The sequence below is a fragment of the Oncorhynchus gorbuscha genome, linkage group LG18, assembly GCF_021184085.1.
Source record: "Oncorhynchus gorbuscha isolate QuinsamMale2020 ecotype Even-year linkage group LG18, OgorEven_v1.0, whole genome shotgun sequence".
NCBI lineage: Eukaryota > Metazoa > Chordata > Actinopteri > Salmoniformes > Salmonidae > Oncorhynchus > Oncorhynchus gorbuscha.
The window spans coordinates 28,909,153-28,935,174 of record NC_060190.1 but is presented as its reverse complement, the minus strand read 5'-3'; the positions used below and the strand labels follow the sequence as shown (position 1 = coordinate 28,935,174).

At 41.2% G+C, this 26,022-nt stretch overlaps 1 protein-coding gene across 1 annotated transcript in view; it reads left to right on the top strand.

Annotated features, from left to right (window-relative positions):
• The first annotated feature begins 204 nt into the window (after nt 1-204).
• The window catches only part of LOC124004336 (eyes absent homolog 2-like), a 60,262-nt gene continuing 34,444 nt past the window's right edge, over nt 205-26,022 (top strand). Inside the window, exon 1 of the mRNA XM_046313164.1 lies at nt 205-620. The gene's annotated coding sequence lies outside the window, so the exon portion shown is untranslated. The remainder of the gene's footprint in view (nt 621-26,022) is intronic.

Here is a 26,022-nt window from a genome sequence, read left to right as displayed (position 1 = left end):
AAATGTGAGATAAAGAGATAAAGGAAGAGCTCAACTCTGCTTGAGCAATTTTGTTAACTGAAGAATAAAGAGAGCCAATTGAAAGCAACTCCTGCGTAATGGAACACGCACGGTCGCGCGCAGGGATCACAAACACACACACACACACAAATACATTGTACAGCACTCGGCTCGTGGGTATTGAGAACACCCTCAGGAGGAGGAACCAAGATTTTTCTATTTGCATAACATCACTTCCCTACCAGCGTCAAAGAAAACACGCTCCAGAAGGTGTATATGACACTAATCGAGAAACGGCGCAATGTTTTGGATGAAAACGTACCCTTAGATTTGGTTGATAGCTGCCATTTCGGGTTATTCGACCATACACGAACGATTCAAGAGGTCCAAACGAAGTGCGCATACAATTCTAAAATCTACAGTCATCACTTTGAAGAAGATATATGCATAGACAGTGAGAAAGGACGTGCTGTGACTTCAGGTTGACCATTGAGCGTTCCAGTTTCATCTGTGGAAGACGTTTGACTCTAGAGTGTTGAACATACTACGTGATATGGAGAGACGACACTGTTGAAAAAAATACCGGCATTTTATTTTTCCTGACCTAGACACAAATCATGGTAAGTGGATTAATAGTATATGATTGAATGTATCATGTCATGCTGCTTTTCAAAAGTCTCATTGCCTCTAAAGAAAAAGTGTTATAGCATGTGATGGAATTATGTGTGGAATTAAACGATTTTATTGAGCGCTTGAATTATCTGTAGGCCTATAGGTCAGGCCACAATGCTACAAAACAAGTTTCAATTGAACTTAAAGTAGGCCTGTATTGTTTTTGTTGTTGTCACAGTACACTGTAATCAACTATACAAACAATACTTTACTAGAGCGAGGCAATGCCATATCAACATTAGTATATTACATAATGTAACGATAATATGGGTTGCGCTTGTACCTATTGTATTTTTAAACCAACTCCAATCAGCAATTCTTTGCAATTGAGTTGATGACAATTCATGTCCTAGCCGCATCAACTGACGACCACGTAAGCCACCTGTATCCTGTTTCAGTAGCCACACATTTTCATTTGGAACATTATTGGTAAAAATGTACAGCAGTTTTGAATCATTCTTTAATACTTATCGCCAATACCCATTTGACTTTATAGCTCAAGCGCCAGTAGCCTACACGTTTACCCGCTTGAAAACCTAACACATTCACGGCCTATAAATGTGGCTACAGTATATGAGACAGTGACTGTTCTTTCTTATCAGCATTTTCCTTTCTCTTACATGTTTGTATTTTTATTTACTCTAGTTAAATTGGAATGGAATTAAAGCAAATTACTATGCATTTAATGAAGTAGCCCATCAGACAATTTCAAAGACATTTCAATCCTATTTCCAATGAGTAGCCTATGTACAGCCATCTATATTTTCCTCATTTAAAACTGAAATATATTGCACTGCAGGTTAAGGCCTAACGTTACTTGACAGCCAAATATTATAATAAAAAACAATAGCTATGCTCTATGAGTTGTGATCAATATACTTCCATGCATACATTACCCATTGCGCCATTGTACATTATATTATAGGCTATAGTTAAGTTTCCATGGAATCCAACTTTTACATGCACCCATAATCTATTACCGAACATTGCCTTTTTACTCTATGGCAGCAATTCCAGTTTAAGGCAACATAACTTGGTGTGAGTTGTCCAGTTACTGCCTTGTAAAGTTAGAAAAATATACATTTCACAGTTAATTTCACAGTTATTCTAAATTGCATAGTTTTTGTCTGTGTTTTTTTCTGTGTGTGTGTTTGAGTTTGAGTAAAGTGTCTGTGTACTACGGGGAATGTTGGGGGAGTTTACCATTCTATCCTACTTTTCATTAAAGTTCTTTGTTTTCCTTAGTGGCAGTTGAATCTTTTCAACACTTGTTCTTGGCCTAAGTACTGAAGATTACACCTAAATAACGGAGGCCCTTCCCTTGCCAGGAACCTAATTAAGTCATTTAAGGGAACCACGCTAAGCATTTTTCAAAGACGGGTATTCATATTTCTCAAGGACCCCTTCATAGCTCCAATCTAAAATCGCCTCCTGTGTTTTGGTAGCCATTCCAAATACCTTTAAGCACTCCTAGATCATGAGAGCATCAGTCAGAAGTAGCCATGTCTGGATCTCTCCTTCTTGCTCTCAGCACAAAAATAACAAAACCATTATTCGGTGTCTGAGAAATGCAGACAATGGTTCCATTGACATCTTGATCCACACAGAATAGTGCATGTGGGAAATGTTCAGTCATTGCTTGAATATGGATATTACATTTACTTGACTTGTTGAGGTGATCAAATGTGCATACCTTTCCATCAGAAATATAAGAACGCTATTACAATAACCGTATTTTATTTAAAATGAATATAATCTAGTGCGTCGCACTACTAGGCCTACTTAACTTAATCAGTTAACTGAAGATACAATTATTCAGCTGCTTTGGCTGAAATTGTACTCAATTATGCCCTAATTCATATATATGCATGTGGTGTAGATCCAGGAAGAGTATTAGTTTTGTATCTAACCGATTACAAAGTTTTGAGCAGATTTGACATTTTTCATGTAACTGAATGGGCAGAAAGACGACAACCCACCATTTTGTATTTCAGCAAACAACCAAGTATTAAATCTAGTAAAATATGCCTCATATCAACTGTTGTGCCAGATTTTATAAAAAAAATCTTTAACTTAACAGCTCTCGTCCAAGTCAATTGGTTATCTGAAATATACTTGTGGAGCAAATATCAGCTGAACCAGTACATTTTTATGTATGAATGCTGAATATAATAAATACAACTGAATATAAATGATCAGGTACTTGCTCCATATCTGAATTTCTACCCACACAAACAACATCTGGGAAAATAAAAAAAGTGGACCACATACCGAAGGCAGTGTGTACTGGGGTGTGTTTGATTTAACACTCTGTTTCGTATCCTAATGATATTAGGCCCCATTTTTGGAACGGCCTTCTGCTTCGCAGGACCCTCTCCCTTCATGGTTCCTATTACTTGAGTCTAAGAAATAGCGAATAAGCAGGAGCCCAAAGACCTGGATCGAGGAGAATTCCCCATCCTGTACCGCGAGGCACCCCCTCTTAAGAAAACACAAATTAATTCAAAACTCCTCTGGAGCCAAAAGTTTGTGGAATTATACATATTTTCATAGGAAGCTCTGCTCTTCCTGACTTTATCTCCACTAATTTCATTATTTCACCGCTAGCACGTTTGTCTCTCACTGGGAGTCAGGGGGCTTGAATTCTGGGAAACAGCCTGTATGGTCAACCAATCCTCTGTGCAATAGAGCCACTCGGGATAAATGCAATTGCTCCACTCGGGATAAATGCAATGGCTTGGGACTGTCCTAAGTGTGTGCACTAAAGCAGCACATGCAGATTACCTGAATAAGTCAAAAGATTGTGTTTTCAAAGGGACTCGTGAACTGCACTTTATTTGCAAAATCAATCTGTCAACTAGAATATAGTATTGTCTTCTATTCACTATTCATCAAATCCAAAGCATTTGACACTGTTTCAATAGGGTTCTCAAGAATCAAATGATTGAAATTACAGCAGCATCTCACCGTTTTGGTTGTTAACCCTCAACCCAGACGTCTTAATATTTATTTAGTAGTTCATAATGTATTTATATTCTGTTCACTGGGGGACAGCTAATGGCCATAAAAGCAGCAAGCTAAATGTAACATACATTGTTGTTTTGGTCACATTCACTTATCAATTGATTTCCTCTAAAAACACATTTTTAAATCACGAGGCAGGTTTAATGCAACTCAGTCAAAGCATTGAACTGAACTGTGTGTAAACTTTCCATCAACAATACGCCTCTGGATTTAAGCCTTCGGTCCATAGGCTGCAACCAAAGAACTCGGACCACAACGTCCGTCTGTGGAACTATGATTTTAGATTTCACAATGAATAATTAGAACAAGAACAGCGTTTGAAATAAAAACATTTGAAGGAAATTGTTTCTTGGGTTTTAAATAGAACTATTCCTATTCTAATTGTACAATCAAATGATTGTTCTCCTTAAAAAAAACAGAACCTAACTTCCATCTGTTGAGTTAAAACCTTAGTAACACTTTACTTAAAGCGTGCAATTATATTGCCTGATGATGCAGAAATAATGCATTATAAGACTTATCATATCACTTATCACAAATCAACCCTTTTAGTGTCTCATAATAATCTCATAATATAGTGTCTCATAAAAACCTCATACCTCCGTGTCTCACTGTCTCTTTGCTGTGGCCGTTTACCCAATAACCCCTACAATGACCATTTCATTTAAGGCTTTAGAGAGAGAGGCGAATGCAATACAGGTTCACGGTAATCCTTGATTACCACGAGCAATGGAGCTATTGTGTTGGATGAATATGGGGAGTGTGAGGAGGGAACACTGAGTGAATGTGGTGAAATGAGGAAGGGAGATTTGAAGGAGAGGGTGGGTCTCATTGGCTCTGCTTGAGCAGTTTGTGGAGAAGCTTCCATATTACCCCCCCTCCCCACACACACATATATGCGTGCAGAAACACACACAACAAGCACACACACGCACGCATCACACCCACACACATAAGGAACACACACACACAATTCCTCTAAATACACCTTGGGAGGCCTTCACATTTTAACTCTGACAGACCAGGAAAGAGGACACACACACATGCACACACAAACACACACACACACCATGCTGTTGTGTTCAACCTGTTCACACCTGTTGGTTTACCCTTTCACAATTTCCACTAGAACCTAGCTCCAGATTTGAGGATATTCACATATTCTGCTCTGTATCGGGAATTCTGACCCAGCTAACAGACATCATACATGATTCGTTTTTATAGAGTAGCTGTATCATTGACACCTGTGTTATTACATTCAGTTGCGCTGGGCTGTTTACCATGGGAAAAACACATTCAGATCTCAAGTTTAAACAGATGAGTTTCCTCTACAGAGAGTAATTTAGCTGTTACTCCTAATGTGGTGGAATGGCAAGTTCTGTCACGTCAAGTAAACTACAGGTAAATCATTCAGCCAGGCACTAGCTAATGTTGCCACGTCTTTGGGTAATGCCTGTATGCTTTGCTCCAGTGTGTGTGTGTGCTGGTGAGCTCTGGACAGCTGCTGGCAACTAGGGCGGGCGTTGTCATTGGCTGTGTAGACAGAGGGGAAAGGGTGGAGGGCAGCGCTTTTTGTCCAAATGACTAATAAAGAGGCCTGCTCAGTCTGTGTGTGTGTCTGTGTGTGTGTTCCTAGGTGCCTGCCTGCCTCCCTGCTTTTTGCATGCATGTATGCCTGACTGTGTGTGCGTGTGCCTGCGCGTGTGTGTGTGCCTGCCCCCCCTCTCCCATCAGTAAACCAGATGTTTTACCTGAGAGCAGACCACCATCTGACTGGGGTCACCCACCGCTCTGGCCCACACCTCGTTTTTAAGGGGGCGTCCGGTAGGGCTGCCAGCTGTCCCTCTCCCTGACCCTTGTTCCGGGGCACTGATTCTGGGCAAGAGATGGTGGGGGGGGGATAGGAGGTGGTAGTGGTGGAGGTGGAAGGGGCTGTATTAGGATGGGGTATATTAGGGGTGGATAGATAGCAAGAGAGTGGGGGGGGGTAGAAGGACAAACAGAGAGAGAGAGGGAATGAGACAGAGATAAAAGAGGGAGAGAGATCCATGGTAGCTTGATTGAATGAAAGGCGGCTCGATTACGCGGGATAGGGGGGCGCAGACCCCCGTGCAGCTGGCATAAAAGCAGGCTTGTTGGTTAGAGTCCACCATGTGGAAAGGAAAAGGCCACCAAGTCTCTCAGCTAGTGTTACACACAAACGTGCACACGCACACAGAAACACACACACACACACACACAAATGGCAACAGGTATGAGGGAGGGACCTTTTATGAGCACAAAGCCACTTAATTGGAATTTCTCTTTTCTTTTGAATTTTAAATAGGATTTTATTGGTTAATTTGTTGTTTTTGATGGACAATGGAGCGTAGTAGCAGCTTGTTTGAGTTGAGTCCGTTTGTCACATTTATCCCTGGGTTCATTATTTAAACTTTTTAAAATATTTTTTCGGTGAATACTTTGTGTTATTGTCCATTTCATATGATTTGTTATGCTTTTATTTAGATGTTACTTCCGCTTATGAATCTTTGTCTTTCCTGCAACTATTAGCATAGGCCTAGTCAGTTTGATAGTACATTACTGGGGCAAATTCAAGCTCGGAAATGAACTTAAAACTCTCTCACCTCACACATAGCCTGACTTGGCTTGCCTTGCTCCACTCAGCTGTATCCGTGGACGTATGCAGCAGGTTTTCCAAAACAGGAGATGATTTTGAGCCATAAAGGTGGTCTATATGTATTTATTTGCTTGTCCTGATCATATGGTTCAATCACTGAAAACATGAATCAATAAACACATTCCATTAACATTATTGTCATCAACACTGTCCTACCCTACACCAACAGCGTTGGTTGTCTCATAGCAGACTTGCTAATTACACTAGCAAAGATTATCTGACCATCTGACTTTTGACAGAATCAACTTTTTAAAAGATTGTTCACCTCTTAAAAGATAATTTCAATGACTTGTCGTTGACTTAAACTGGCAAAAAAAAAGTTAAATAAATATACAGCATTCACGATGATTCAAGTTATTTGAATTGAATTTTAGGAGCAGGGATTAGGACTGGGGAAACTAGGGTACATATCTAGGTACAGATCTAGGATAAGCTTTCCCTCCCAAAATCCTAAAATTAACCATTAGTGGGAATGCACAAAAATGACCCACGATCTGTGTATAGGGGCTACTTCCTCCTACTGCCAACATGGGGGTGGGGGGGGACGACTCTTCTAGTGTGTGTGTTTGTGTGTGGTCAGTGTTCTAGTGTTAATGAAATCCCTGGGCTCTGAGGTCATCCCTGTGTAAGAGTCTTCTCTCTCAGGAGCCCATTACTGGACTCTAATCGCCCCTCACATCTGCTCACAGCCTCAGACACACACACAGACACACACACAGACACACACACAAGTACACACACACACACACAAGTACACACACACACACACACACACACACACACACACACACACACACACACACACACACACACACACACACACACACACACACACACACACACACACACACACACACACACACACACACACACACACACACACACACACACACACACACACAGTGTGGCAGGCAGCCTTATTTACTAGCCATGCGGTTCAAAGGCTGCAGACGGGGTGAAGCCGCAGGCCCTGTGTGCTCTGAGTGGGGACAGGCCCAGTGAGCATGCGTGTGTGCGTGTGCGTGTGCGTGTGCGTGTGCGTGTGTGTGTGTGTGTGTGTGTGTGTGTGTGTGTGTGTGTGTGTGTGTGTGTGTGTGTGTGTGTGTGTGTGTGTGTGTGTGTGTGTGTGTGTCAGTTCCTAGGGTATAATATATAGAATTACATTTGAGTGTCCATGTGGAAAGTTGCCTGTGTGAATAATAATGGTAATTTTCTATTCTATTGTGTTCTATACTATTCTATCGTGTTCTACTGTACTCTACTTATTCTACTCTAGTCTGTATGTGGTTTGGCTATGCAGAGCCTGAGAGGATTGTTGGGGTATGACAGTTTTGTGTTGTGTTTATATGACTCCCTTAGCAATGGCATAGCCAATACAGTGACTTGACTGTACACTTTGTAAACTCTCTGTGATTATGTTGTCTCAGCTGAACATTACCTTATTGCTTGTTCGTGCCTCTCTAGTTAATGTCACAATAAGTATTGATGCCCAATTACTCCCTAATGTGCTGTAGACTACCTAGAGGATGCACACTTATTACAGTACATATTTTCAGATAGGCTTATCTCTTTGTACTATTCTAAGTGTTTTTTCTATCTAATTGCTCTGTAGTTCTGTGCCAAAGGGCAGACACAAGGTCATAGAGGTTATTACTGGCAGATGGCACTAACGTCCAGAATGGAGTCTGTTTAGCCATGGCAGGACTACAATACTGAAGTCTTGTTCAGGGGCCTTTGTTGAAGATAGAGCGGGGGCCTGTCTGTGCGAGACAGTGTATTCAGTACCCCCAGGCAGTCAGTGGGGCAGAATTTAGGGTTCCAGGTGGAGTTCCATATGGTGTCATTAAGAGGTATTCAGTCACCTTCTCCACCTTGTAATGCATGTTCCATGGAGCCATTATGCTGCAGGGAGAGGTCAGCTCATTTAGAGGTCATTGCCATTGTGCGACTTGCCTGCCATCCATCACACTGGTGCACACGTACAGACACACGCGCACACGTGCACACACACACACTAATCCACCCATGCGTGGATGCACGAAAGGACACGCACACACACATTTTTTCAGACTAGACTGGATGCATAGTTTAGTATAGTACCTTAGGATACACTGTACATACACATTTTTAAAACAAAAGTAACCACACTTTCATTTATTCAGGCAAATGAACCATTCCCGAAGGACAATTTAGAAATATCATCCATTGTCATTCCAAACGTCAGAGAGAGATAGATATATATGTATGATGCAAAACGTCATACAATGCACCAGAACCCGATATCCGTGAAAAAAAGCCAGCTCTTGCAAAAATGAAGTCGGAAGGTGAGCCAAGGCTGACCGAGGCCAATGGGGCCATGGCCCTGTTGAGGTTTGTTTTATCTTCGGTTTCAATTGGAACTGTCCAGATCTCCTCGTGTTCCCATGCCCTTTTGCTCCGCTGCTGGGCTCCTCTGGACTCTACCAGGAAGCACCCTGCACATCACAGGGATGAGAGGGGAAGTCAGGGGGCTTGGACGGGGCTGTCACCGTTTACTTTCCCATGTTCAATTCCTCACTAGCAGGGTCAGTCTGTTATGTAGTGCGCACTGCTTAGTATTATATCCTCTTTGTACAACCGTGAGTCAACAAGTGTGTTTTTCTTGTACTGTGTGGCGGGATTACTTTTTACGCTTACGAATCAGCTGACTGGAAGAGGTCAGATTTGGGCATGATGATTCACTGCTAAGGCTTCTAGTCATTGTTTCTGGTTATTATTTTATCCCTAATGTTTATCTGGTGTTTACTGAGAAATAATAAAATAGAATGGTAATGACTCAATGATGATTTAGGTTACTCTGTTTTAGGATTAAATACAAACAAGCACGAATCATTTTATGATATGATATGAATAATTTTGTGCAAGTAGTTTGGCTCAAATAATGTATACTTTTTTTGAAGTAAGCACCAAAAAGTACTCATAGTTACCAAATACTTTCTCCCAAAAATACCAAGAAGATACCAGGTGAAATGGAGTCGTAAACTAAAGTGTCACCTTTCTTACAGTATATGCTGTGTCTATCCAGCCTTGTGGCTTCCCTGTCCAGTGACATCAGTCTACTATATATATCTACATTTAAAAATATATATATATTTCACCTTTATTTAAACCAGGTAGGCTAGTTGAGAACAAGTTCTCATTTGCAACTGCGACCTGGCCAAGATAAAGCATAGCAATTCGACACATACAACAACACAGAGTTACACATGGAATAAATAAAACATAGTCAATAATACAGTAGAACAAAAGAAAACAAAACGTCTATATACAGTGAGTGCAAATGAGGTAAGATAAGGGAGTTAAGGCAATAAATAGGCCATGGTGGTGAAGTAATTACAATATAGCGATTAAACACTGGAATGGTAGATGTGCAGAAGATGAATGTGCAAGTAGAGATACTGTGGTGCAAAGGAGCAAGATAAATTAATAAATACAGTATGGGGATGAGGTAGGTAGATAGATGGGCTGTTTACAGATGGGCTATGTACAGGTGCAGTCATCTGTGAGCTGCTCTGACAGCTGGTGCTTAAAGCTAGTGAGGGAGATATGAGTCTCCAGCTTCTGAGATTTTTGCAGTTCGTTCCAGTCATTGGTAGCAGAGAACTGGAAGGAAAGACGACCAAAGGAGGAATTGGCTTTGGGGGTGACCAATGAGATATACCTGCTGGAGCCCGTCCTACGAGTGGGTGCTGCTATGGTGACCAGTAAGCTGAGATAAGGTGGGGCTTTACTTAGCAGAGACTTGTAGATAACCTGTAGCCAGTGGGTTTGGCGACGGGTATGAAGCAAGGGCCAACCAACAAGAGAGTACAGGTCGCGATGGTGGGTAGTGTATGGGGCTTTGGTGACAAAACGAATGACACTGTGATAGACTCCATCCAGTTTGTTGAGTAGAGTGTTGGAGGCTATTTTATAGATGACATCACCGAAGTTGAGGATCGGTAGAATGGTCCGTTTTACGAGGGTATGTTTGGCAGCATGAATGAAGAATGCTTTGTTGCGATATAGGAAGCCAATTCCAGATTTAATTTTGGATTGGAGATGCTTAATGTGAGTCTGGAAGGAGAGTTTACAGTCTAACCAGACACCTAGGTATTTGTAGTTGTCCACGTATTCTAAGTCAGAGCCGTCTAGAGTAGTGATGCTGGACGGGCGAGCAGGTGCAGGCAGTGATCGGTTGAATAGCATGCATTTAGTTTTACTTGCGTTTAAGAGCAGTTGGAGGTCACGGAAGGAGAGTTGTATGGCATTGAAGCTCGTCTGGAGGTTAGTTAATACAGTGTCCAAAGAAGGGCCAGAAGTATACAGAATGGTGTCGTCTGCGTAGAGGTGTATCAGAGAATCACCAGCAGCAAGAGCAACATCATTGATGTATACAGAGAAGAGAGTCAGCCCGAGGATTGAACCCTGTGGCACCCCCATAGAGACTGCCAGAGGTCCGGACAACAGGCCCTCCAATTTGACACACTGAACTCTATCAGAGAAGTAGTTTGTAAACCAGGCGAGGCAATCATTTGAGAAACTAAGGCTGTCGAGTCTGCCAATAAGAATGTGGTGATTGACAGAGTCGAAAGCCTTGGCCAGGTCGATGAAGACGGCTGCACAGCAATGTCTCTTATCTATGGCAGTTATGATGTCATTTAGGACCTTGAGCGTGGCTGAGGTGCACCCATGACCAGCTCTGAAACCAGATTGCATAGCGGAGAATGTACGGTGGGATTCGAAATGGTCGGTAATCTGTTTGTTAACTTGGCTTTCGAAGACCTTAGAAAGACAGGGTAGGATAGATATAAGTCTGTAGCAGTTTGGGTCTAGAGTGTTACTCCCTTTGAAGAGGGGGATGACCTCGGCAGCTTTCCAATCTTTGGGAATCTCAGGCGATACGAGAGGTTGAGTGGTTGAACAGGCTAGTAATAGGGGTTATAACAAATTGTGTAACCCGGCTGATTTGTAGGGGTCTAGGTTTTGCAGCTCTTTCAGAACATCAGCTATCTGGATTTGGGTAAAGGAGAAATGGTGGGGGCTTTGGCGGGTTGCTGTGGAGGGTGCCAGGCAGTTGACCGGGGTAGGGGTAGCCAGGTGGAAAGCATGTCCAGCCGTAGAGAAATGCTTATTGAAATTCTCAATTATAGTGGATTTATCGGTGGTGACAGTGTTTCCTAGCCTCAGAGCAGTAGGCAGCTGGGAGGAGGTGCTCTTATTCTCCATGGACTTTACGATGTCCCAGAACTTTTTTGAGTTAGTACTACAGGATGCAAATTTCTGTTTGAAAAAGATAGCCTTAGCTTTCCTAACTGCCTGTGTTTATTTGTTCCTAACTTCCCTGAAAAGTTGCATATCACGGGGGCTATTCGACGCTAATGCAGAACGCCACAGGATGTTTTTGTGCTGGTCAAGGACAGACAGGTCTGGAGCTAACCAAGGCCTATATCTATTCCTAGTTCTACATTTTTTGAATGGGGCATGCTTATTTAAGATGGTGAGGAAGGCACTTTTAAAGAATAGGCATCGTCTACTGACAGGATAAGGTCAATGTCATTCCAGGATACCCCGGCCAGGTCGATTAGAAAGGCCTACAGTGCCTTAACAAGGTATTTATACCCCTTGACTTATAGCAGAAATGCCTTCTTGAACATGTGAACTTTCATGTGCTTTAATAACAAACTTGTATGCCATTTGTAAATACGAATAAAATTGTTAAATTACGAGCCAAGTTGGTTTAGCCACAGAAAAAGTCAGCAAACTTCCCGCTGACCATGATTGGATGAGATAATGAGTGGGCTGGACATGCCGAGAGATGTGTTTGGATTGGTCTGCCTATTTGAGCTGGTCAGTGTGTCTACGTAATCCTGTCTAACGCGGCTTTTAAAAAATGTATTGCGTAGTAAAACTGCATAAGCGTTGCTCTCCATTTGGACGCGTCCATCCATGATGTATACGGGTAAGATAGTCTAGCTAGCTACATTTTCAGATATTACACATTTCACATTTTGACAGAACGTGGTTTAATTTCCAGTTAAAGTGTACTGTTAGCGAGCTAACATTAGCTGGCTGGCTCGCTAGCTAACGTTACGTGTATGATGTTATTATTCGTATCTCAGAGACATTGCTTGGCTAGTTATAGCGTAGTGTTAGCTAACTAACATTGAACCTGGTTGTTAAAGACCGTTAAAGATGTTGGGTGGAGAAGCGAGACCTGCTGCATGATAGAGAAAGGGGGAGATAAGCTGTGTTGGGAAATTACTTTTTTCAACTGATCTGTCCAACTTATCACCTCTAAAATTAAAATAAACGCTATAAAGAGTTCATATAATGTGTCATTACACACCTACAGTATTGAAGGTTTGTGTCGAATTTGAATCAGGTTTTTAGGGCGGTGCTAAAGTTTTCTTCAGAAGTAAACAGCGGCTGTCGCGGCTTTTGAGAGTCATAATGGCTTGCAGTGATGACACAAAAAATGAATGCATTCAGTTGTACAGTTGACTAGGTATCCCCCCTTACCCTGTTCCTGTCTTGTTTTTAATCTGCGTGAGAAGCGCTACACCTCGTAAAGGGGCTGAATAATTTTGCACGCCCAATTTTTCAGTTTTTGATTTGTTAATAAAGTTTGAAATATCCAATAAATGTCGTTCCACTTCATGATTGTGTCCCACTTGTTGTTGATTCTTCACAAAAAAAATACAGTTTTATATCTTTATGTTTGAAGCCTGAAATGTGGCAAAAGGTCGCAAAGTTCAAGGGGGCCGAATACTTTCGCAAGGCACTGTACATACATATATACATACATACATACATACATACATACATACATACATACATACATACATACATACATACATACATACATACATACATACATACATACATACATACATACATACATACATACATACATACATACATACATACATACATACATACTTATATATAAATATACATACATATACACATACATATAAATACAGATACATATATACAGTATATGTGACCGACGGCCTTGATTCAGTCTTATGTAGAAAAATTTGAAATTGTGAGTCAAAATGGTATATCATACACTGCATTTGAGGAACAATGGGAAAGTAATTCTGCTTTGAAAGTTGATACACTTGTAACCTCACTTTTGAGAAAATGGCCTTTGAAGGTTTTGGTTCACACCCACTTAAGCTTTAGTCCGACCCATCTCTTTAAGGGTTGATCCGAGCGTTCTGTACTAACAACAGCAGTCAAGCACCCAAGCTAACTGACTAACTTGCTAGCTACTTCCAGACACAAATGAGAGAACAGCTGACTGAACATTACTCTCCCTAGCAGAGCTGGTGACTGCAACTGTTCTGTCAGATTGTCCGAGAGCGTTTCACTCTCAGAGCTTTCAGAGCACACACTGGACACTCTGGCCAATGTGTAGGGTTGATCCGAGTGTTCTGCACCTCACAACAGCAGTCAAGCACCCAAACTAACTGACTAACATTGGCTAGCTTGCTAGCTACTTCCAGACACAAATGAGAGAACACCCCACTCTGACCATTTTACTTGCCCTAGCAAAGTTGGTTAGGCTGTTTTTATGTTATCCAGAGCGTTGGTGACTGTAACTGTGCTGCTGGCAACAATTTAATTACGATTTTTCCCAATGTTTACTGACCCCGATCATATTCAACGGATGTTGAGCGGTCGTAATTCATCAGTAATTCTGCGCTCTGGCACACTCAGATGAGAGTGCTCATCGGAGTAGGTGGCCAAACTGAATTTCCGAACGCACCCGAAATGGTTACTAGCTAGCTAAACAATGAACCATAATCCCAACTCATGATGTTACTACCCTGCATGAATCTGCAGGTAGCTAACCAACCAGGTTTGATGTTAGCTAACTAACATTAGAGTATAACTAGCCAAGTATATAGCGCTGAGATACAAATAATATTGTAACGACCCTGGGTTTATAAGCGTGGAAATCGACTCTGCCGCATGAGCATGCTTTTGCGGTACAGTCGATAGTTCGACCGGACCTCGGGCTCGAAGGTCGAGGGTTTGTGACCTGCTCCCTGCTGTTTCATTACAATATCAACATTAGCTAGCGAGCCAGACAGCTAACATTAGCTAGCTAGCTAACAGTACACTTTAACTTTAAATTACAATGACTTTGTCATAATTTAAAAAGTGTAATATCTGAAAATGTAGCTAACAGGTATCTTACCTGTATTTTTATATTTTTTTTTTTTATTTTGAACCTTTAGTTAACTAGGCAAGTCAGTTAAGAACAAATTCTTATTTACAATGACAGCCTGACGGACGACACTGGGCCAATTGTGCACCGCCCTATGGGACTTCCAATCGCATCCGGATGTGATACAGTCTGGATTCAAACCAGGGACTATAGTGAAGCCTCTTGCTCTGAGGTGCAGTGCCTTAGGCCGCTGTGCCACTCGGGAACCCGTATACATCATGGTTGGGCGCCTCTCCCTGTCACAGATGCCATGGTTGCCATTGGTTTGAAGATGTAATCCAGAGACAAGTGTTTTCACTCATTTTCTCAGCCAATCATGGCGAGCGGGAAAGTTGCTCACTGTTTTGTGGCTAAACCATCTAGGCTCGTAATTTAACAATTTTATTAGTATTTACAGATGGCATACACGTTTGTTATTAAGGCACATGAAAGGTCACATATTCCAGAAGGCATTTCTGCCAAAAAACGCATTTTGATTTGAAAAAACCTTACTTTTGTGAAGTGTATCTTGTGTGAAGTGGTCCTTCTGTAGCTCAGTTGGTAGAGCATGGCGCTTGTAACGCCAGGGTAGTGGGTTCGATCCCCGGGACCACCCATACGTAGAATGTATGCACACATGACTGTAAGTCGCTTTGGATAAAAGCGTCTGCTAAATGGCATATAAAAAAATAATTTAAAAAAGTATCTTGTGTGAAGTAGTGACTGGTGACATATGCCTAGTTTCCTGAAATGGGTCACACATATATATATATATATATAAATACATTTTCCACTAACCCTACCACCCTTCCCTAATTGGAGTAAAGTAATGAACAACAACAATTGTGCTTCTGCTTCCAACTTTTACATACTATATAGATTTTATGGACACAATTTACAGTATTTTGCAATAGTTATATTTGTTTGTTTTTAGTTTGTCCTTCCTCTACCATAAACCTTTCTCATCTATTTCTGATTTCCATCCAGTTTGATTTCTATTTGCCATATACTTTTAACTGTGCTGTTTCACAAATGTTCTGAACCTACAGTATATACACTTTACAGATACACTATATTTTACAAGAGTTCCTCTTGTTGTTATTAGTCCCACCTTTCTGCTCCATTCAACCCCTCCCATCTCTCATTTAACACCATCCATATTGGATTTCTATTTGCCATATATTTTTCAACTGTGTAGTGATGTTTCACAAAAGTTCTGAACCTTTCTATTCTCATTTATACTTTTTTTGCTAAAAGTCTTATTAAATCATTTATCAATTGACTTCTTTGACTTTTCAAATCACCCAGTAGTGCTATCTGCAGAGTTAGCTCCAGGTAAATGTTGCAATGCTCCATTCTCAGTAAACCCTAGACACTGTTGTGGGTGAAAGGCCCAGGAGGGCGGCTGTTTCTGACATACTGGATCCGGAACACCTGGCACCGATGATCATACCACGCTCAAAGTCGCTTAGGTCACCCATTTGGCCCATTCTAACGTTCACTTGTACTGTAACTTAATGCCTCGATGCCTGTCTGCCTGCGTTATATAGCAAGCCACAGAGCGATCGATTTTCGAAAAAGGGGTGGTGTACCTAATAAGCTGCTAAAATTGTTTATATACAGTGCAGTCGGAAAGTATTCAGACCCCATGACCTTTTCCACATTTTGTTACATTACAGCCTTATTATAAAATGGATTGACAAAAAAATGTCTTCATCAATTTAAACACAATGCCCCACAATGACAAAGTGAAATCATTTTTTTTTTATGTTTGCAAATTTATATATATAAAAACAGAAATACCTTATTTACATAAGTATTGAGACCGTTTGCTATGAGATGCGAAATTGAGTTCAGGTGCACCCTGTTTCCATTGATCATCCTTGAGATGTTTCTACAACTTGATTGGAGTCCAGCTGTGGTAAATTCAATTGATTGGTCATGATTTGGAAAGGCACACACCTAAGATCCCAGAGTTAACAGTGCATGTCAGAGCAAAAACCATGCTATGTCTGCAGCATTGAAGGTCCCCAAGAACACAGTGGCCTCCATTATTCTTAAATGGAAGAAGTTTGGAACCACCAAGGCTCATTCTATGGCTTTCCGCCTGGCCAAACTCAGCAATCGAGGGAAAAGGGCCTTGGCCAAGGAGGTGACCAAAAACCTGATGATCACTCTAACAGAGCTCTAGAGTTCTTCTGTGGAGATGGGAAAACCTCCCAGAAGGACATCCATCTCTGCAGCACTCCACCAACCAGGTCTTTATGGTAGAGTGACCAGACGGAAGACACTCCTCAGTTAAAGGCACACGACAGCCCACTTGGAGTTTGCTAAAAGGCACCTAAAGGACTGTCAGACCATGAGAAACAAGATTCTCTGGTCTGATGAAACCTAGGTTGGCCTAGAGACCCTATCCATAATGTAGTATATTTATTATAGTTGGGTTTCAGTCCGGAGAAACTGGATAAATGATCCAGGTCCTCAATGAGGCCCTTCAAGGTTGAAGATTAAGAGAAAACATGAATCAACGGCTTACATTGATAAATAAATGTTTAGCCCCTTATGTTATCATTGCATTTTAAAGCTAACAGTTCAATGGCCATAATGCATAGGTATGGTGACAGAGGGCAATCTTGTTTTACTCCTCTTGACAATTCAAAGTTCTCAGAGAATGAACTGTTATTTATTATTTTACATAAAGGATTGTTGTACATGAGGTATACCCATCTAATGAGAGATTCTCCAAAGAAAAAAAATCCAGGCATTTATAAACAGATTCCAGATGTACTATATCAAAGGTTTTCTCAAAATCTGCTATAAATATTATACATGGTTTCCCTGCATTCTCAAAGTTTGTAGTAGTTGTAGTAGTCTAAAGTTGTCTCCAATACATCTTCCTTTTAAGAATCCCATCTGATCGTGATGAGTAATGTCCGGTACGATCTTTTTTATTATTTGAGCAATACATTTTTCCAATATTTTTTTCTTTGTATTGCCCCCCTGGCTCCTGCTTCAGTAGGAGAGAAATTAGCCCCTCTTTTTGTGTGTCCAACAGTTTGCAATGTATATATGAGTAATTAAAACATGATAGTAATGGCTCTTTCAGTATTTCATAAAAGGTTTGATATATTTCTATTGGAATGCCATCGAGACCAGACCCGTCTGAAAGGAATCAATCGTACCATAGTTCTTCATCTGTAATTAGGCCTTCACAAGATTTTGTGTGTGTCGCAGATAGTTTCATATGTTCTTTGGGGAGAAGGATATCACAAAACCCATCGTCAATTGAGGAACTTTGTTTATGAGATAAGGATTCATTTTGGTAGCGTTTCTATAGTGAAGGTTTAGGATTTTTTTTGCCAATTTCGCTCTGTTTTTTTTTTAGATAAATGAAACTAGATCATTCCTGAATAAGTTCCTCAAACTCCTTTTGTTTTGTGTCTAGATGATTCAGTGCTTCTGTATTACATGTATCTACACCATTCATGTTTTAGATTTTATTTTTCTGTTGTAATTCTTTTCTCTGTTGACCGATACCGTTTTTGTTTCTACGATGAAAATGTAATTGAATGGCTTCTAAAGGCTGATGTGGGTCCGCTGAACCTGTACTATGCAAGAAAAAGTCTTACGAATTTAGTTTGTGTTAAGAAAGTAGTGTCAGTCAATAAACCTGGGTAAAATGTCCAATATACCCATCCTTGTGGAAAGTCTGTCATAGCTATATGGAGGGATATACGTTGATCATTGATCACATTTGATCGTCAAGCAATACCATTTTCACTTTCGGCACCATAGAAAAAGATCCCAGAAAATAATCAATCCGACCTGCTTGATTATGCCTCTACCAAGTATATCTTATGAGATCCGGGTTTTTAAGCCTCCAAATATCCGTCAATTCTAACATGTCCATAATATTTGTAATCTCTTTGAGCGCCAGAGGTTGATAGTTGGTAGTAGGGTAACATGGGGTAAGACAACCCTCCCTAAGATCAATGTCCAATTGCTGACATAAAAAAGCTTAGTTTGGAAATACCAATTGTAGCTGGGTGATGGCCATGCTTAGGGTAACAAACTATAAAGGAAAATAAATGGCTACAGTTAACAGATTTGTAGTTATTTAATCAAATTTATTTTTTTAGGAAAGGGGCATTTTGCCCAGATTACCGGGGTAAGGTTAATCCCACCCCAGTTAAATGTGAGCATAGCTCGTGAGCCCACCTCTGACACTGCTCGCACCGTTTCCAGTCCCCGCCGGTAACAGAGAAGAGCTCGTAACAGAACAAGCATTCTGCATCCCCTTCTTTTAGGGTGTTTGTTGTGGTTTTGGAACCTGGAACAACCTTTGTCAGTGGCGTCACAGCTTTCTTCAGTATCACAGGTTTCTTTCTCCCTTTGCTTTCTTCCTTCTCTCTTATTTGTTTGCCTTGTTCTCCAGAAACCTCTTGTGGGGTTAGGCTATTAGGACTGTAGCCGACAGCCTTTCTTTTCCTAGGTCTCACGTCCTGTATCCTTGGCCTAGGGGACAACTCCAAGATGACCTCTGCCGCAGTTTGTTGTTGTAGAACTGGTACTTTAAAAAAAATCAAACAAACAAACTAACAAATAAACAACAACAAGAACTCATGCATATTGGTTTAATAAACAAGTATTTGTAATCACTCTATATGCTACTATATATTTCCTAAAATAAATGCTGATGTTTTTTCTTACCAACATTTGGAGCAAGGTCACTGGAGACCTGTGGGTGCTGGGCAGGCTGTGGGATGGAGGTTGTGGCGGAGGTTGATGTTGTTGGCAGAGGTTGTGGCGGAGGTTGTGGCAGGGGGTAGAGGTCATGGTGGGGGTGAAGCCAACAGCTCGAGCCAGACTGGTTGCTTGTGGGATACGGATGGATACTTCTGGGTGCCGCTTCATAAAACTGTAAAACCAGGCTATGCCTGCCAACCGCCTTTCTTTATTGAATGTGTTGTAGATTCCAAACAACACATTCAAAGGTATGTTTTCGGACATCCCAAGATGTAGTCCGAAAAGGGCTCGTCCATTTTGCAATATGACACACCAGATCACATTTGAAAGAGACATTGGAGACTGGTAACCCACCCAAATGGCTGTGGCCTGGGGTTTTGGGTTGCTTGTCTCAGTTTTGGGTGGCACATTTAAAGCATGGGCAGCTGCCTTAATGTCCTGCCCATTTCATTGTCAAATAGACTGACTTTTCTGCCATCTTCAAATATCAACATTCTATCATTAAGAGGTCGGGGAAGGACAGAGGAGTTGATCCTGATTCGATAACCCTCACAGCTATCCTCCAATTACAACAATAATCCAAATATTGGAACTCTATCACTAAGCAACTGTTTTTGTTTGTCCAGACGAAACTAGTCTGTCAAAAGTTGCTAGCTCACATCTAAATGCTCAAACTAAATACATACTGCAATTCCAACCCAAAAACCTTTTGGATTTGGGGATTTTTTTTCAATCCCAACCTGAATCAAGATCCCTGTTTTCTAAATTGTTTTGTGCGCCCCTTGTGTGCACTTCTGGTAATACTGTATACCCCAATATGGTACAGAAATGGTATGACGGGATGAAAATCTGGATACCACCCAACCCGAGCTCCAACTGGCTCTAAGTAAACCTCCAGTTGTCCTCCAATTTTACTCCCACAGAAACATCCACCTCTCACCATACACATGAATCCACTAACGGGATCGATATGACAACAGCCAAATTCAAAACAACAGGGCACCAAATTCAAAACAACAGAAGTCCCATAATTAAAATTCCTCAAACATACAAGTATTTGACACCATTTTAAAGATACACTTATTGTTAATCAAATCAAATCAAATGTATTTGTCATATACACATGGTTAGCAGATGTTAATGTGAGCATAGCGAAATACTTGTGCTTCTAGTTCCGACAATGCAGTAATAACCAACGAGTAATCTAAGCTAACAATTCCAAAACTACTACCTTATACACACAAGTGTAAAGGGATAAAAAATATGTACATAAAGATATGTGAATGAGTGATGGTACAGAACGGCATAGGCAAGATGCAGTAGATGGTATCGAGTACAGTATATACATATGAGATGAGTAATGGAGGGTATGTAAACAAAGTGGCATAGCTACAATGAATGCAGCCTCAGGATATGTGGTTTCCAGTTTGCAAAGAGTCAAATAAAGTTTGTTCAAAGCCACCAATGTGTCTGCTTGGGGGGGAATATATACGGCTGTGATTATAATCGAAGAGAATTCCCTTGGTAGATAATGCGGTCGACATTTGATTGTGAGGAATTCTAAATCAGGTGAACAGAAGGACTTGATTTCCTGTATGTTGTTGTGACCACACCACGTCTCGTTAACCATAAGGCATACGTCCCCGCTCCTCTTCTTACCAGAAAGATGTTTGTTTCTGTTGGCGCGATGCATGGAGAAACCAGCTGGCTGCACCGATTCCGTTAGCGTCTCTCGAGTGAGCCATGTTTCCGTGAAGCAAAGAACGTTACAGTCTCTGATGTCCCTCTGGAATGCCACCCTTGCTCAGATTTCATCAACCTTGTTGTCAAGAGACTGGACATTGGCGAGAAGCATGCCAGGGAGTGGTGTCAGTGTCCGATTTCAAATAGGCTTTACGGCGAAAGCACCACAAACGATTATGTTAGGTCAGAGCAAAAACAGCCATTTTTCCAGCCAAAGAGAGGAGTCACAAAAATTAGAAATAGAGATAGAATTAATCACTAACCTTTGATGATCTTTATCAGATAACACTCATAGGACTTCATGTTACACAATACATGTATGTTTTGTTCGATAAGGTTCATATTTATATAAATAAACATCCGGTGATTTTGAAGAGAGCCACATCAATTTACAGAAATACTCATTAAAATGTTGATGAAAATACAACTGTTATACATGGAACTTTAGATACACTTCTCATTTAACCTGTTGAGTGTAAGGGGGCAGTATTTTGATGTTTGGATGAAAAACGTACCCAAATTAAACTGCCTATTTCTCAGGCCCAGAATCTAGAATATGCATATAATTGTCAGATCAGGATAGATAACACTCTAATGTTTCCAAAACTGTCAAAATATTGTCTGTGAGTATAACAGAACTGATATTGCAGGCGAACCCCTGAGGAAAATCCAACCCGGAAGTGCTATTTTTCCTGAAAGCTCTGTTCCATTGCCTGCCTTCGCTCCATTTAAAGGGATATCAACCAGATTAATTTTCCTATGGCTTCCACATGTTGTGAATAGTCTTTCGACATAGTTTCAGGCTTTTATTTTGAAAAATTAGCAAGAAAGGTCACATTGCGTCATTGTATGGCTGGGTGCCAGCAGTGTTTTGCATGTGCAACAGCTTGGAGCAGACATTTTCTCTCTCTCTCTTATTGAAGAAGGTACAGTCCGGTTGAAATATTATAGATTATATATTGTAAAAACAACCTGAGGATTGATTATAAAAAACGTTTGACATGTTTCTACAAACTTTACGGATATTATTTGGAATTTTCGTCTGCCTGGTCGTGACCGCTCGAGCCTGTGGATTTCTGAACATAACACGCCAACCAAATGGAGGTATTTTGGATAAAAAAAATATCTTTATGGAACCAAAGGAACATTTATTGTGTAACTGGGAGTCTTGTGAGTGCAAACATCCGAAGATCATCAAAGGTAAGCGATTCATTTTATTGCTTTTCTGACTTTCGTGACCAATCTACTTGGCTGCTAGCTGTTTGTAATGTTTTGTCTGCTGAGAGAGATAGATTTCCTTACATAAACGCTTGGTATGCTTTCGCCTAAAAGCTTTTTTGAAATCTGACATGCCAGGAAGATTAACAACAAGCTAAGCTGTGTTTTGCTATATTGCACTTGTGATTTCATGAAAATTAAATATTTTTAGTAATTTAATTTGAATTTGGCGCGCTGCAATTCAGCGGATGTTGACGAAAATTATCCCGCTAAAGTTTTTCAATTGGCTCATTCATCCCCCTCCTCTCCCCTGTAACTATTTGTTGCTGCAAATGAGAACGTGTTCTCAGTCAACTTACCTGGTAAAAATATATATTTTTTTAATGCAACCGCTGTCAGATTTCAAAAAGGTTTTATGGAAAAAGCAAACCATGCAATAATCTGAGTACGGCGCTCAGAGCCCAAACAAGCCAAAAAGATACCCGCCATATTGTGCAGTCAACAAAAGTCAGAAATAACATTATAAATATTCACTTACCTTTGATGATCTTCATCAGAATGCACTCCCAGGAATCCCAGTTCCACAATAAATGTTTGTTTTGTTCGATAACGTCCATCATTTATGTCCAAATAGCACCTTTTGTTAGCGCGTTTGGTAAACAAATCCAAACTCACAAAGCGTGTTCACTAGGAGCAGACGAAAAGTCTAAAAGTTCCGTTACAGTCCGTAGAAACATGTCAAACGAAGTATAGAATCAATCTTTAGGATGTTTTTAAGAGTTTGGGACCCATCCCATGAAAAGAGCACAAAGTGGCATTTCCAGAACAAAACCAGGTTAGCAGCAGCCACAAGTGTTTTGCTTATGTTGTCAAATATAATTATAGATATTTTTTATCCGCATACATTAATTCCTTTCCACAATCCACATTTAGGCACACATATATTATTTATTTTGTATTACAGCTTGTGAATCCATCCTGTTTGGTTCATTACCCTACCCTAGCAACAACTGTGGAATGCATAAACGTACACAACCCACCCACACATATACATCTACACCTCTTCCCGTGTACCAAACGCGCACACACACACACACACACACACACACACACACACACACACACACACACACACACACACACACACACACACACACACACACACACACACACACACACACACACACACACACACACACACACACACACACACACACACACACACACACACACAGGTCAGTTGTTCAACGGTTGTCCTATCCCCTAGCCCAGCTAAAGAATATATTTTATTTGTGAATGCTTTTACCGTTGTGGCTGTTTTGAGAAGTGTACCAACATTTTGCAGGGATGGGAAGATTTGTCTAGTCCTGGCTGATGGAACTCGGACCCCCCCTCTCCCCAACACACACACTGGTCCCCCATAGAGACACTTCTTCCCCGGCACCTCTGTGCAACTCTGTGCACCTCTGTGCAATCAGACCATTATTATTATGCTGTGCCACCAGGGCCACAGTATTCTGCCACCTCTCTGATTGTCCAAGTGCGACCCTACCCCAATGGGTTGCTGCAGACAGTGTTGCCAGCACTGCCATGACCTGGGTGGGGGTACTCCACCAGAATTCCACCGGTTTGGTACGAGGTCATCAAGGTTCTCTTAGCAGATTTAAGAATGTCCTTGTATATTATGCTCACCCATATGGGGGCTTTGGTTTAGATTGGACCAACCCTGTCATGCAGGCTCAGAGTCATGAGGGGGTGGTGCTGCTTTAGTGGGTCTCTGACTGGATTCATCTTTCTTTCTTGGCTATGTAGGCTACTTGCAGTAAGCCTATCAAACGGGTAAAGATGTCTCAGTAGTGGGTGGGTGTGGGTGTAATTATTTAGGTATGGAAATATATAATATTAGAATATGATTCCAATGTTGGGTGAATAGGTTTATTAAAATGGACATTTTACACTCTGACAGAATGTCTGCTTCCATTCAAAGAAAGATCTAAAGAAATATGTATTTCAGAAGAACAGAATAGCATACTCTAAGTAGTTCTTATGTTCGGCCCTGATCTGGCTATACCATATGGCTGTGGGCTACATCTAGTTCCTTTAGCAGACAAGAATTGCTTAGAATTATGTGGCATTATTTTATATTATTTTATATTATGAAGAATACAATTTAACATATCGTAATAAATTTGAAAGGATATTTTCTCCAAATGATTTCTGAGGGAGTGCGCACATGCAGCTCATCTGTGTTGAGCGGTTAACAAAAAAACAGTTCCTCTTATATGCTTAATAACTTTTGTTGTGATACAAACTATGGGCTATATGTTTTCATTTTTAGCACATTCTAAGGCTGCAACTCTGATGATGATTTGAAGTCACATGAAAGGCACGTGCTCTACTTAGTTTTTGCACAGGCTGCACACCCTTCATCAGTCTCCCATTCACAATTTGACAAGCACTTGTGTGGCCGTAATGCCCCCTTAAAAACGACATGCCTTTTGTGGCCAGTGGCTGTTGTGCCCTTGGACTGAAAGTAATAATTATGATTCCCCTCGTCGGGCTGTGTGCGCCGAAGCACCACTCACTCACATGGCTCTCTCAGATATCTACATTCTTGAAAACCTGCTCAGGACCTCAAACTGGGGCGAAGGTTCACCTTCGAACAGGACAATGACCCTGAAGCACACAGCCAAGACAACACAGAAGTGGCTTCGAGACAAGTCTCTGAATGTGTTGAGTGGCCCAGCCAGATCCCGGACTTGAACCCGACTCCTCAAATACTGTTGTTCTGAACTTGTACCCAAGAAGACTCAAGACAGTAATCGCTGCCATAGGTGCTTCAACAGAGTACTGAGTAAAGGGTCTGAATATTTTTGTAAATGTGATATTTAAGTTTGAATTTGTTTATACATTTGCAAACATTTTTAAAACCCTGTTTTGGCATTGTCATTATGGAACATAGTGTCCTCCATAATTCTTAAATGGAAGAAGTTTGGAACAACCAAGACTTTTCCAAGAGCTTTCCGCCCGGCCGATCTGAGCAATCGGGGGAGAAGGTCAGGGAGGTGACCAAGAACCCGATGATCACTCTGACAGAGCTACAGAGTTCCTCTGTGGAGATGGGAGAACCTTTCAGAAGGATAACTATCTCAGTGGCACTCCAACAATCAGGACTTTATGGTAGAGGGGCCAGACAGAAGCCACTCCCCAGTAAAAGGCACATGACAGCCCGCTTGGTGTTTGCCAAAATGCACCTAAAGACTGTCAGACCATGATAAACAAGATTCTCTGGTCTGATGAACCCAAAATTGAACTCTTTGGCCTGAATGCCAAGCGTCACATCTGGAGGAAACCTGGCACCATCCCGAAGGTGAAGCATGGTGGTGGCAGAATCATGCCATTATCACGCTGGGGTGTTTTTCAGCTGCCGGGATTGAGAGACTAGTCAGGATAGAGGCATCGAGAGATCATTCATGAAAACCTGCTCCAGAGCTCTCAGGACCTCAGACTGGGGCGAAAGTCCACCTTACAACACAGCAACTACCCTAAGCACACAGTCAAGACAACGCAAGGGTGGCTTCGGAACAAGTCTATGTGTGTCTTTGAGTTTCCCTGCCAGAGCCCGGACTTAAACCTGATCGAACATCACTGGAGAGACCTGAAAAGAGCTGTGCTTCAACGCTCCCCATCCAACCTGACAGAG